This window comes from Arvicola amphibius, chromosome 7 (assembly GCF_903992535.2).
Source record: "Arvicola amphibius chromosome 7, mArvAmp1.2, whole genome shotgun sequence".
Lineage (NCBI taxonomy): Eukaryota > Metazoa > Chordata > Mammalia > Rodentia > Cricetidae > Arvicola > Arvicola amphibius.
In genome coordinates this window covers 48,037,677-48,048,398 of record NC_052053.1, presented here as the reverse complement: position 1 = coordinate 48,048,398, position 10,722 = coordinate 48,037,677, and the positions used below count along the sequence as shown (strand labels likewise).

At 45.3% G+C, this 10,722-nt stretch overlaps 1 protein-coding gene across 3 annotated transcripts in view; it reads left to right on the top strand.

Moving 5' to 3' along the window:
* Positions 1–8: 8 nt before the first annotated feature.
* The window catches only part of Zer1 (zyg-11 related cell cycle regulator), a 39,625-nt gene continuing 28,911 nt past the window's right edge, over positions 9–10,722 (top strand). The window contains exons 1-2 of one of the 3 annotated variants that reach the window (XM_038337943.1): positions 9–209; positions 6,133–6,193. The gene's annotated coding sequence lies outside the window, so the exon portion shown is untranslated. Of the gene's footprint in view, positions 210–6,049; positions 6,194–10,722 lie in introns of all 3 variants that reach the window. The other 2 variants (XM_038337944.1, XM_038337946.1) reach the window with 2 other exon arrangements.

Here is a 10,722-nt window from a genome sequence, read left to right as displayed (position 1 = left end):
CTTTTAGGCCAGGCAAACCCCTGCGCCGAGCGCCAGGGCAGCCCGTGAGCTCATTGCTGCGAGTCCCTCGGCCTCAGCTACCCGATACTCTTGTCAATCTCTCTCGCTCCCCGCCATTACCGCGGCCCAGATGTTTGGTGAACTGGATCCAGTCCCCGGGTGTGGTCTTGTTCAATACTGAGTCCTTATGGAAATGACCGTGTGGCTCAGTAAGTACCGCTTGGAGTACAGCTCGGTGTTTCCTTGCCTTTGGAGTTTATAAACTGTAGAATTTCTGTAATTTCACAATTTCAAAGCAATAGAAAAGGAAAAACAAGAGCTGAGGGTGTTGTTCAGTTGGTAGAGCGCTTGCCTAGCGTGCCTGGGTTTCTGATCCAGCAGCACTTCTAGTTGGATATGGGGGCGGGGGATGCATGCTTTGGCCCAGCTTTTGAGAGGTAGAGACAGGAAGATCAGACGTTCAAGGTCATCCTCTGCTAAAGTGAAATCGCTGTTGATATTTCAGGGGATAACGCGCTTGTATGCGATGTACGCAGGTGTGAGCACTGGAGTTTGGATTCACAGAACTCACCTAAGAGTTGACAGGAAGGGCGGGGATGGCGATAGGCAACTGGCTCCCTAGACTGCCCACTAAGAATAAAATAGACAATCAAGGAAGACAAGTGACCTTTAGATCAGGGCTCCCCAGCACACACACATACATGCTCCCACACATATTTGCACAAACATGCACACAATTTTTTTTAAGAATGTGGATGGGTGCTTTGCCTACATTTATGTCTGTGTAGCTCTACCTACCTGGAGGGCTGAAGTGGGTGCTGGATCCCCAGGACCCAGAGCTGTAGACAGTTGTGAACCATCATGTGGCTGTTGGGAACTGAACTAGACCCCCTGTAAGGTCAGCCAGTGCTCTTAACTGCTGAGCTATCTCTCCAGTCCACATACAATATTTTTTAGTAAAGAGGGCAAGGCAAGGGATGGTGATACATACCTTTAATCCCAGCACTTCAGAGGCAGAGGCAGGTGGATCTCTGTGAGTTCAAAGCCAGCCTGGTCTACAAAGCCAGGACCCCCAGGGCTGTTACACAGAGAAACCCTGCCTTGAAAAGCCAGAGACAGAGAGAAAGAAAGAAAGAAAGAAAGAAAGAAAGAAAGAAAGAGAGAGCAAGCAAGCAAATAAATTTTTAGAAATTGAAAAGTAAAGAGGGGGAGGAAAAATCAAGATGTCAGAAATCCTTCTCAAGTTTTCCTAAACATACATAAATCTACATTTATAATTATACTTCCTAATTTTTCCCAACATCACTTGTCAGCTCCTCTTATTTACGTGGCCCTGGCCACTAGGACTTCACTGACCCATAGAGCAGGCTCACGGTTTTCTAGTCCAAAGTCCCGAAGTTTCCCAAATGCCTCCAAAAAACAATATGGTCAGGTTTGTCACAGCAACACCCCAATCCTTATACCAACTTCTGTCTTAGTTACTGTTCTTTTGCTGTGACAAAACATCATGACCAAGACAAGTTATAGAGAAAAAAGGGGGGGCTATTTGGGATCATAGTTCCAAAGGGATAATAGTCCATCAGCATCATGGCAGGGAGGTGTAGCAGCAGGTAGTCACTGGCAGAAGGAGCAGCAAGCTGGGAGCTCATATCTTGAACCACAGGCAAAAGAGATTAGGGCTGGAGAGTTGGCTCAGCAGTTAAGAGTGCTTGTTGCTAGCACTCAGGAGGCAGAGGCAGGAGGACCTCTGTGAGTTCCAGGTCAGCCTGGTCTATAAAGCGAGTTCCAGGATGGCCAGAGCTGTTACACAGAGAAACCCTGACTCGAAAAACCAATAATCATAATCATAGTACTTGTTGCTCTTGCAGAGGACCTGAGTTCAGTTCTCGGCACCCACACAGCAGCTTCAACCATCTGTAACTCCAGTTCCGGGGATCTGAAATCCTCTTCTGGTACCATATTCAAGGACACCAGAGCATACAGTGCACATACAGGCATTCATACACATAAAACACTAGAATAATTCTACAAAAAAACACAAAGGAACTGGGTTGTTGTGATGACACATGTCTTTAATCCCTGCACTCAGGAGATAAAGGCAGCCTGGTCGACAGAGCTAGTTCTAGGACAGCCAGGACTACACAAAGAAACCCTGCCTCAAAAAACAAAGAAAGAAAGAGAAAATTAAGGGCTAGAAAGAATACAAACTAAAGGTGCCTGAAATCTTTAAATTCTCAGAGCCTGCCCCTCGTGACTTGCTTCCACCAGCAATGCCACACCTCCTAAGCCTCCCCAAATAGCACCATGGACTGAAACCAAGTTTTCAAATCCACGAGCCTTTGGGAGATATTCTCTTTTAAAGTACCACCATCACTATGTGTCTCACTGCTTTGAGGCGGTGTCTCCCTTAACAAGAACTCTGCTGTTTCACTCAGGCAGACAACGAGCTCTCAGGGTCCACCTGTCTCTGCAGTGCTGGAGTTGCAGGCCCATGCAGCTATGCATAGCTTTGTGGGTGGGTGTTGGGTGTTTGAACACCAGTTGTCATGCCCATTCAGCAGGCGTCCTTCCTGACTGAGCCACATCTCCAGACCTGCATTCATTTCTTTTTGTCACTGAGATAAAATACCTGACACAGACAACCTTTGTTTATTTCAGCTCAGGGAGTCAGAGGGTTCGGTCCAGCATGGCAAGGAGCTCAGAGCAGGGAGTTAGCTCGTGGCCAACCAGGAAGCAGGTGGAATGATGGGGCTCAGGTAGCTTCCTCTGTTCCCCTTTTGTTCTGAGACTACAGTTCATGGGATGCTGCTGCCCAAAGGCAGAGTAGGTATTCCTCTTGTCATTCAGCCAACTCTGGAAGCATCTTCACAGACACACTCAGAAATATGCCTTATAAATGCCTATGAGCTGCTTACTTAGGAGTGTGTGTCTGTGTGTGTGTGCCTGTGTAAATGTGTACCACAGGTTTGCAGGTTCATGCAGAGGCCAGAAGATGGTGTGGGATCCCCTGGACCTGGAGTTTCAGATGTTGTGAGCTGCCCAACATGGGGTTCTGAGAATCACAATGGGAACCTCTGCTACAGCAAGTGCTTTTAACCACTGAACCATCTTTCTACACCCCCTTGGAGTTGCTTAAGCTAATAAATTAGATCATCAAAGTTAATCAACCCAAGACCACTCTTTGTTAATTTGACACCCAAACATATCACCTTTATTGTTTATTTTATTATTTTTTATTATAGCCTCCATATATATATATATATATCTGTATATCATGTACATAGCTAGTGCTTGCAGAAGGCAGAAGCGGACACTGGGCCCCTGCAGCTGGAGTTACAGGTGGTTGTAAGCCGCTGTAGGAGCTGAGAACTAGACCCTAGCTCTCACTAAGAGTAGCCAGTGCTCGTAACTACTGAGCCATCCCTCCAACCCCCAAACAGAACACTTCAAATCATTTCTGTAACATGCAGAAACAAATATTTAAAGGATGCAAACTTTTTCTTAAGGCTTTTAAATTTTATAAATTTGAGTGTTTTGCCTGTGTATGTGCACCACATGCAGTACCTGCAGAGGCCAGAAGAGGACATCAGATCCCTGGAACTGGAATTAGAGATGGTCTGAGTCGTGTGGGTGCTGGGAACTGAATGCCCATCCTCTCTCTGTAAGAGCAACCAGAGCTTTTATCCTCTGAGCTTCTCCCCACTCCCACTCCCATAAAGATTTATGTTCTGAGAATGAATGGCTAGTAAAGTTGACTCTTAGAGGCATGTAACTGATAATTAATTTTGCCAATCTTTGACTATATTTAAAGAGTTTCATTGATATAAATTCATATACTATAAGAATTCCCTCCTCGGGGGCTGGAGAGATGGCTCAGTGGTTAAGAGCATTGCCTGCTCTTCTAAAGGTTGTGAGTTCAATTCCCAGCAACCACATGGTGGCTCACAACCATCTGAAATGGTATCTGATGCCCTCTTCTTGCCTGCAGGCAGACACACAGACAGAATATTATATACATAAAAAAAGAAAAAAAAGAATTCCCTCCTTTAAACTGTATGACTCCAGCTGGACAGTGTTAGCATATGCCTTTAATCCCAGCACTCGGGAGGCAGAGGCAGCCAGATCTCTGTGAGTTCGAGGCCAGCCTGGTCTTGAGTGAGTTTCAGAACAGCCAGGGCTTTGCAGAGAAATCCTGTATCGAAAAATCAAAAAGAAAATAAAAAGATTTGTATGAATCTAGGGCTGCAGAGATGGCTCAGGAGTTAAGAATACTTTCTGTTCCTCTAGAGGACCTGAGTTTGGATGGCTCCCATCACCCAATTGGGCAGTTCACAATTGCTTGTAACTAGGGGATCTGGTGCCCTGTTCTGGTACTGGAGGGCAAGGGCACATAGATACACACACACACACACACACACACACAAATAAAAAAAGAAAAATAAATTTTTCAATTGTACTAAAAATTATTTGGGTAGTGTAGTAGGCATGGGGGTCCTGTACTCATAGATAAGTAAAGGAACCAGGAATATTAAACACACAGGGTTGTCTCTTCAAAGGGAAGAGGGATGTATAAGCTGTTTTTCACTCAGAAAGCTGGGAAGGGGCTGGGTGGTAGTGGTAGCACGGGCCTTTAATCCCAGCACTGGGGAGGTAGAGGCAGGGCAGAACTCGGTGAGTTTGAGGCTAGCTTGGTCTATAAGAGCTAGTTCCAGGACAGGCTCCAAAGCTAGAGAGAAACGCTATCTTGAAAAGCTGAAGAAAAAAATTAATTAAAACACAAAACAAAAATCTCAGAAAGCTGGGAGCAGACGTACTCTAATAGTCTGGTGACCTTTGCACTGTCTGTGTGGCTGAAACCACACAGGCTCCTCCCCCAGCCCCTTACTCTGAGCTTGTTTTCTCTGTCATCTACAGAACTTAACTTTATGGAAGATGTGCCTTCTACTTTACTAAGAGTTTGGGTGTAGTCATGTCTTAAGCTTGTACACATGGCATTGAGTTAATTATTGCCAGGAAACATTTTACCAAATTGTGCTGTGACTAAATATGCCTAAGATAAACTACTCGAGGTCAGACGCTTGAAGTCTGAACAAGCACTGGCTACTGAGTCCTGTTGAAGCAAACTGCCTTCTTGTCTCCCTTGGATGGTTACTTGGCTGGCCATGGTGTCAGAGACCCCTGCAGGGTAGATTGTATTCAAACTGTAGCCAAATTCGTGTAACCTAAACTTTCCATCTGAATGATTTCTGGTTGTTTCAGCAGCGTTGGTGACTTTCTAATGCCATGCAGCCACCAGCACTGTTTCCAGCCTCGTCCTCACCTTAGACTGAGGCTCATAGTCCCCTGGACAAAAGTCCCATCCCCTGTCTCCCACAGACTCTAGTAACATGTATGCCATTTTCATATTCTATTAGCCTGAGTTAAATGGGTAAAATGTTTTCCTGGTAATAATTAACTCAATCTTCTTTTTAAGTTTTTATTATTATTTTAATTATGTGTGGGGGGTGTGCATATGACTGCAGGGACCAGTAGAGAACAGAGGTACTGGACCCTGGAGCTTGAGCTAGAGGTAATGCTGTGAGCCAACCAGTGTGGGTTCTGGGAATGGAACTTGAGTGTTCTGGAAGAGTAATACATGGTCTTAACCACTGAGCCACCTCTCCCCCTCCTGAAGCTGTGCTATTACATCATTGTTCAAGTGAAATCAAGCTGTGAGCTTCTGCATGTGTTACTGGCTCATGTTGCATAGTATAATGACTTGGGAGCTCACACTTGTTAGAGCATGTAAAAGAACGTCATTATTTTGTGGCCGAGGGATGGCTGCTATTTGTTCATCGGGGGACTGATGTAGGTGTTAGATCCTGGCTGCTGACACTGTAGGAGTCATTAGGGACATCCAGCATGTTTAGCAAAGACAACCACACCAGGAAAGACAACCGTTTCTGCCTTCTGGCTCTGGTAATAGACAGCAACATACAGTTATTTGTCCCGACTTCCAGAAGTAGAATGGCTGGCTCGTGTTAAAAAGAAATCATATTCATTCTTACAGGAGAAAATGGTATCTCATTATGAGCTTGTTTATGTGTATGGGTGTTTTGCCTACATTTATGTTTGTGCACCTCATGTGTGCAGTGCTGAAAAAGACCAGAGGACAGTGCTGGATCTGAAGTCACAGACTGCTTGGAGCTGCCATGTAAGTGCTGAGCTGCCTCTCCTCATTCTCCTGCTTGCATTGTGATTTTATTTGCATGTGTATCCACCAGCTTGGTTCATCTTTTCAAGTTTGTTTGTTTGTTTGTTTTTTCTATGAATGCCCCCCCCCCCAAAACTGGTTTCTCTGTGTAGCCCTGGCTGTCCTGGAACTCACTCTGTAGACCAGGCTGGCCTCGAACTCAGAGATTTGCCTGCCTCTGCCTCCCGAGTGCTGATATTAAAAGCGTGTGCCACCACCTTAAGGTGAATCTTTCCTTTGCTCCCTCCCTCTTCCTCCCTTCTTTTCTTGGTTATTTTGAGACAGGATCTCTTGTAGCTCAGGAGACTTCAAACTCACTATACAGCCAAGGATAGCTTGCATTCTGGATACTGTGTCTCTGCCTCCCATGTTCTGGTATTACAAACACACCTCACAATGCCTGATGAGTTTTGCAATTTTTTAAAACTGCTATTAGGAGTTTGAAAGAGTTTATAATTACTTTGTGGATCAATCTGGGTAATACTGCAATCCTAACGGTACTATACTTCCTGCCAATGAACATGGGGTACATTTCTATTTATTTTTCTTTAATGAGCATTCTTTTGTAGTTTTGGGGGGTTGAGGTTTTTTTTTTTTTTTTTTTTTTTTTTTCCGAGAGAAAGTGTTTCTCTGTGTAACAGTCCTAGCTGTCCTGGAACTTGCTCTGTAGACCAGGCTGGCCTCAAACTCAAACTCACAGAGATCCTCCTGTCTCTGCCTCCCAGATACTGGGATTAAAGGCATGTGCCACCACCGCCTGGCTATAGTTTTCAATATATGATTTTTTTCACTTCTTTGGCTAGTTTTTATTTATTTATTTAATTTGTATGAGTGTTTTGCCTTCGTGTGTGTATTTGCATCGCATACATTGCCTGGTGCCCAAGGAAGTCAGAGGAGGGCACTGCATCTCTTGGAACTGGATTATGTATGGTTGTGAGCTGCCATGTGGGCACTGGGAACTGAGCTAACCCTGGCCCACAGTAAGAACAACAGGCACTTTCAATTGTTGAACCATCTCTCCAGATCCTAACTTTATTCTTAAATGTTTCGTTCTTTCCAATGCTAGTGTGCGTGAATTTTTTCTCCTTGGGAAACTGGTGAGGTGACTAGGTAGGTAAAACCTGTTACCACCCAAGCCTGACAACCTGGCTTCCGTCTATGAATCCCACAGTGGGAGGAGAGAATTCACCCCTGAGAGCTGTCCTCTGATCTCCAAAGTGAACTATGGCACCCACCCACTCACATACACACAAAGTAAAATTTAAAACTACGTTGTGTTTTTTTTTTTTTTTCTTTCTGGACTGTTGTGGAATGCTGCGGAAGCCCTGAGTGGCTGCATGTTGTTGACATGCACATGAGTCACATCAAGGACCCAATGCTTCAGACCATGGGAGGAGGAAAGCCTTCCCAGCACGTCAGGCTCAGAATTGCTCTTCCTCCTGTCCATGGGGGAATGCTGGCAGTGTGTGCAAAAACTGGACTGCTGTGGAACAAACTCTGAACTCTGGAAATAGATAGTACTCTCATTGGTTAATAAAAAAGCTGACTGGCCAATCGCCGGACAGGTAGAGGTTAGGCAGGAGAGTAAAACTGAGAGGATACTGGGAAGAAGGAGGGCAGAGTTTTAGGAGTCTCAGCAGCTGCCGAGAAAAGCAAGATAAATGTGTTGTGCGGCCAGGTGGGAGAGGGTAAGAAATTTGGGGCCTGGTGGTGGTGGTGCACTCCTTTAATCCCAGCACTGGGGAGGCAGAGGCAGGCGGATCTCTGAGTTCGAGGCCAGCCTGGTCCACAAGAGCTAGTTCCAGGACAGCTAGGGCTGCTACACAGGGAAATCCTATCTTAAAAAGGGAGAGAAAGAATAAAATATGGGTTAATTTTTTAAGAGATTTATTTATTATGTATACAGTATTCTGCCTGCATGTGTACCTGCACCCCAGAAGAGGGCACCAGATCTCATTACAGATGGTTGTGAGCCACAATTGAACTCAGGACCTCTGGAAGAAGAGTCAGTGCTCTTAACCACTGAGCCATCTCTCCAGCCCCCAAATATGGGTTAATTTAAAATATAAGAGTTAGCTAGTAACCAGCCTGAGCAATCAGCTGAGCATTTATAATTAATTAATATCTGAGTGGTTATTTAGGAGTAGCTACCAGGACACAGAGAAACTTGACTTTGTTGGACTACAGAGACCTCTTACCAGACTAGCTAGCCCCTTCCCGTGTGCCATACATAACAGAAGAGCTGAGGTTCCCCCTTCTCATGTGCCGTACATAACAGAAGAGCTGAGGTTACCCCCTTCCCGTGTGTTGTACATAACAGAAGAGCTGAGGTTACCCCCTTCCCGTGTGACATACATAACAGCTGAGGTTCCAGGTTTGTGCCCAGCTGCTGCTCCATCAGACTGAGTACATCCCAAACAATCCTAGCTTTTCTGAATGTGTTTCTGCCCTTTCTTCATTCCCTTGCCCCCTGGTTTGCTGCCCCCGGTTAGGTTTCCAGGACCATGTTTGGTGTGGTCAGCTAGAGAGGTAGCTCACTGAGAGAAGTGCCTGCCGCACAAACTGAAGACTGCAGTTAAATCCTTAGCACCTATGGAAAAGTCTGGAGTTGTGGCAAACTGATGAACTTCCAGTGAGAGATATGTCTCCAAAAGTAGAGTGATTGATAAAGATACTCAGCGTCAGCCTCTGGCATCTGAGCAGACACTTAGCGCTCTCTCTGTCTCTCTGTCTGTCTCTTTCTCTCCCGTCCTAGAACTTATGGAAACCAGGCTGGCCTTGCACCTACAGAGATCTGTCTGCTTCTGCTTTAGGAGTGCAGGAATTAAAGGCACGTGGCACTATGCCTGGCCCACAACAATTCATTTTACAAAATGTATTTGTTTATTTAGACAGAATCTCACTATGTAGCCCTGGCTGGACTGGAACTGGTTATGTATGTCAGGATGGTCTCAAACTCACAAAGATCCTCCTGCTTCTGCCTCTTGGGTGAAAAGCATGTACCAATAAGCCTATCATACTTTTCAATATTTTCAGGTTGTTCAAGTGTATGGAACAATCAACAGATTTTGTGTTTTATATTGTACTTTTTAAAAAAGTTTATATTTTATGTGTATTGGTGTTCTGCCTGCATATATGTTACAGACAGTTGTGAGCTGCCATTGAAAGACCCGGATAAATCCAGACCCCTCTAGCAGAAAGAATAGAGCCAAAAATCTAGCAGGGAGAGAAGAATCAAAAATCTAGGTTAGCCGGTTCAGTGACTCTGTTCCAGGAACTAGCTGACCATAAAGTTAGATTATAATCTTGAAAGAAAAAAACAAAAAAAAACCAACAAAAAAAAAAGATTATAATCTTGAGAATAATCTTGAGAAACAGGGAGTTACCCCCTTGTGATTATCACTGGTACTTTCGGAATTTTCCAATGACACCCTTTCTACCCCCTTTGGGCTGTGGTTTCTTCCCCTAAATACCCCCTCTCCCAGCTACTTGGGGTCAAACTCCTCTACCCCGGCGTGGGAAATGAGTTTCGGCCCCAGCGTACTTGTTCCTGACCTGTCAATAAACCTTGTGTGATTGCAGCAAGGACAGTCTCTCCTGAGTTCCTAGGGGGTCGTGTTATCCCGAGACTTGAGTGAGAGTCTCCCCACTCCGGGGGCCTTTCACCATGTGGGTGCTGGGAATTGAACTCAGGACCTCTGGAAGAGCAGCCAGTGCTCTTAACCTCGGAGCCATCTCTCCAGCCACGCTTTTTTTTTTTTTTTTAAATCTCTGGTGAAGATGTCTGGTCCTGTGCTGAGTAGAAAGAAGTGAGCATCTTTGCCTTTTTCCTAGTCTTGGAGTAAAATCTTTCAGTTTTTCACAAGTATGATGTCAACTCGAGTTTTCATTTGGCCTTCCTGGTACTGAAAAGTTTTCTTCTGTCCTAACTTACTGGAGAAGTTTTTGCTTGCTCAGCTTGGTTTTTTGAAACACTGTCTCACCACGTAACCATGGCCTGGAGCTCTCCGGGTAGGCCAGGCAGGCATCAAATTCAGTGTTTGTTTGTGGGAACAGGATCTCAGGGCGCCTAGATCAACCTCTGATTTAGCCAAGCGCTGGAATCAGAGGCATTTACAGGGTGAGCACTACAGCCTGAATCGGTTCATCACCAAAGAGGGGTGTTGAGCCGGGCAGTGGTGGTGCACACCTTTAATTCCAGCACTCAGGAAGCAGAGGCAGGCGGATCTCAGTGAGTTCAAGACCAGCCTGGGCTACAGAGTGAGGTCCAGGACAAACAGAGATACACAGAGAAATCTTGTTTGTTTGTTTGTTTGTTTTTGTTTTTTGAGACAGGTTTTCTCTGTGTAGTCCTAGCTGTCCTGGAACTCGCTCTTGTAGACCAGGCTGGCCTCAAACTCACAGAGCTCCACCTGCCTCTGACTCCCGAGTGCTGGGATTAAAGGCGTGCGCCATCACTGCCCAGCAAATCCAGATACCTTTAATCCCAG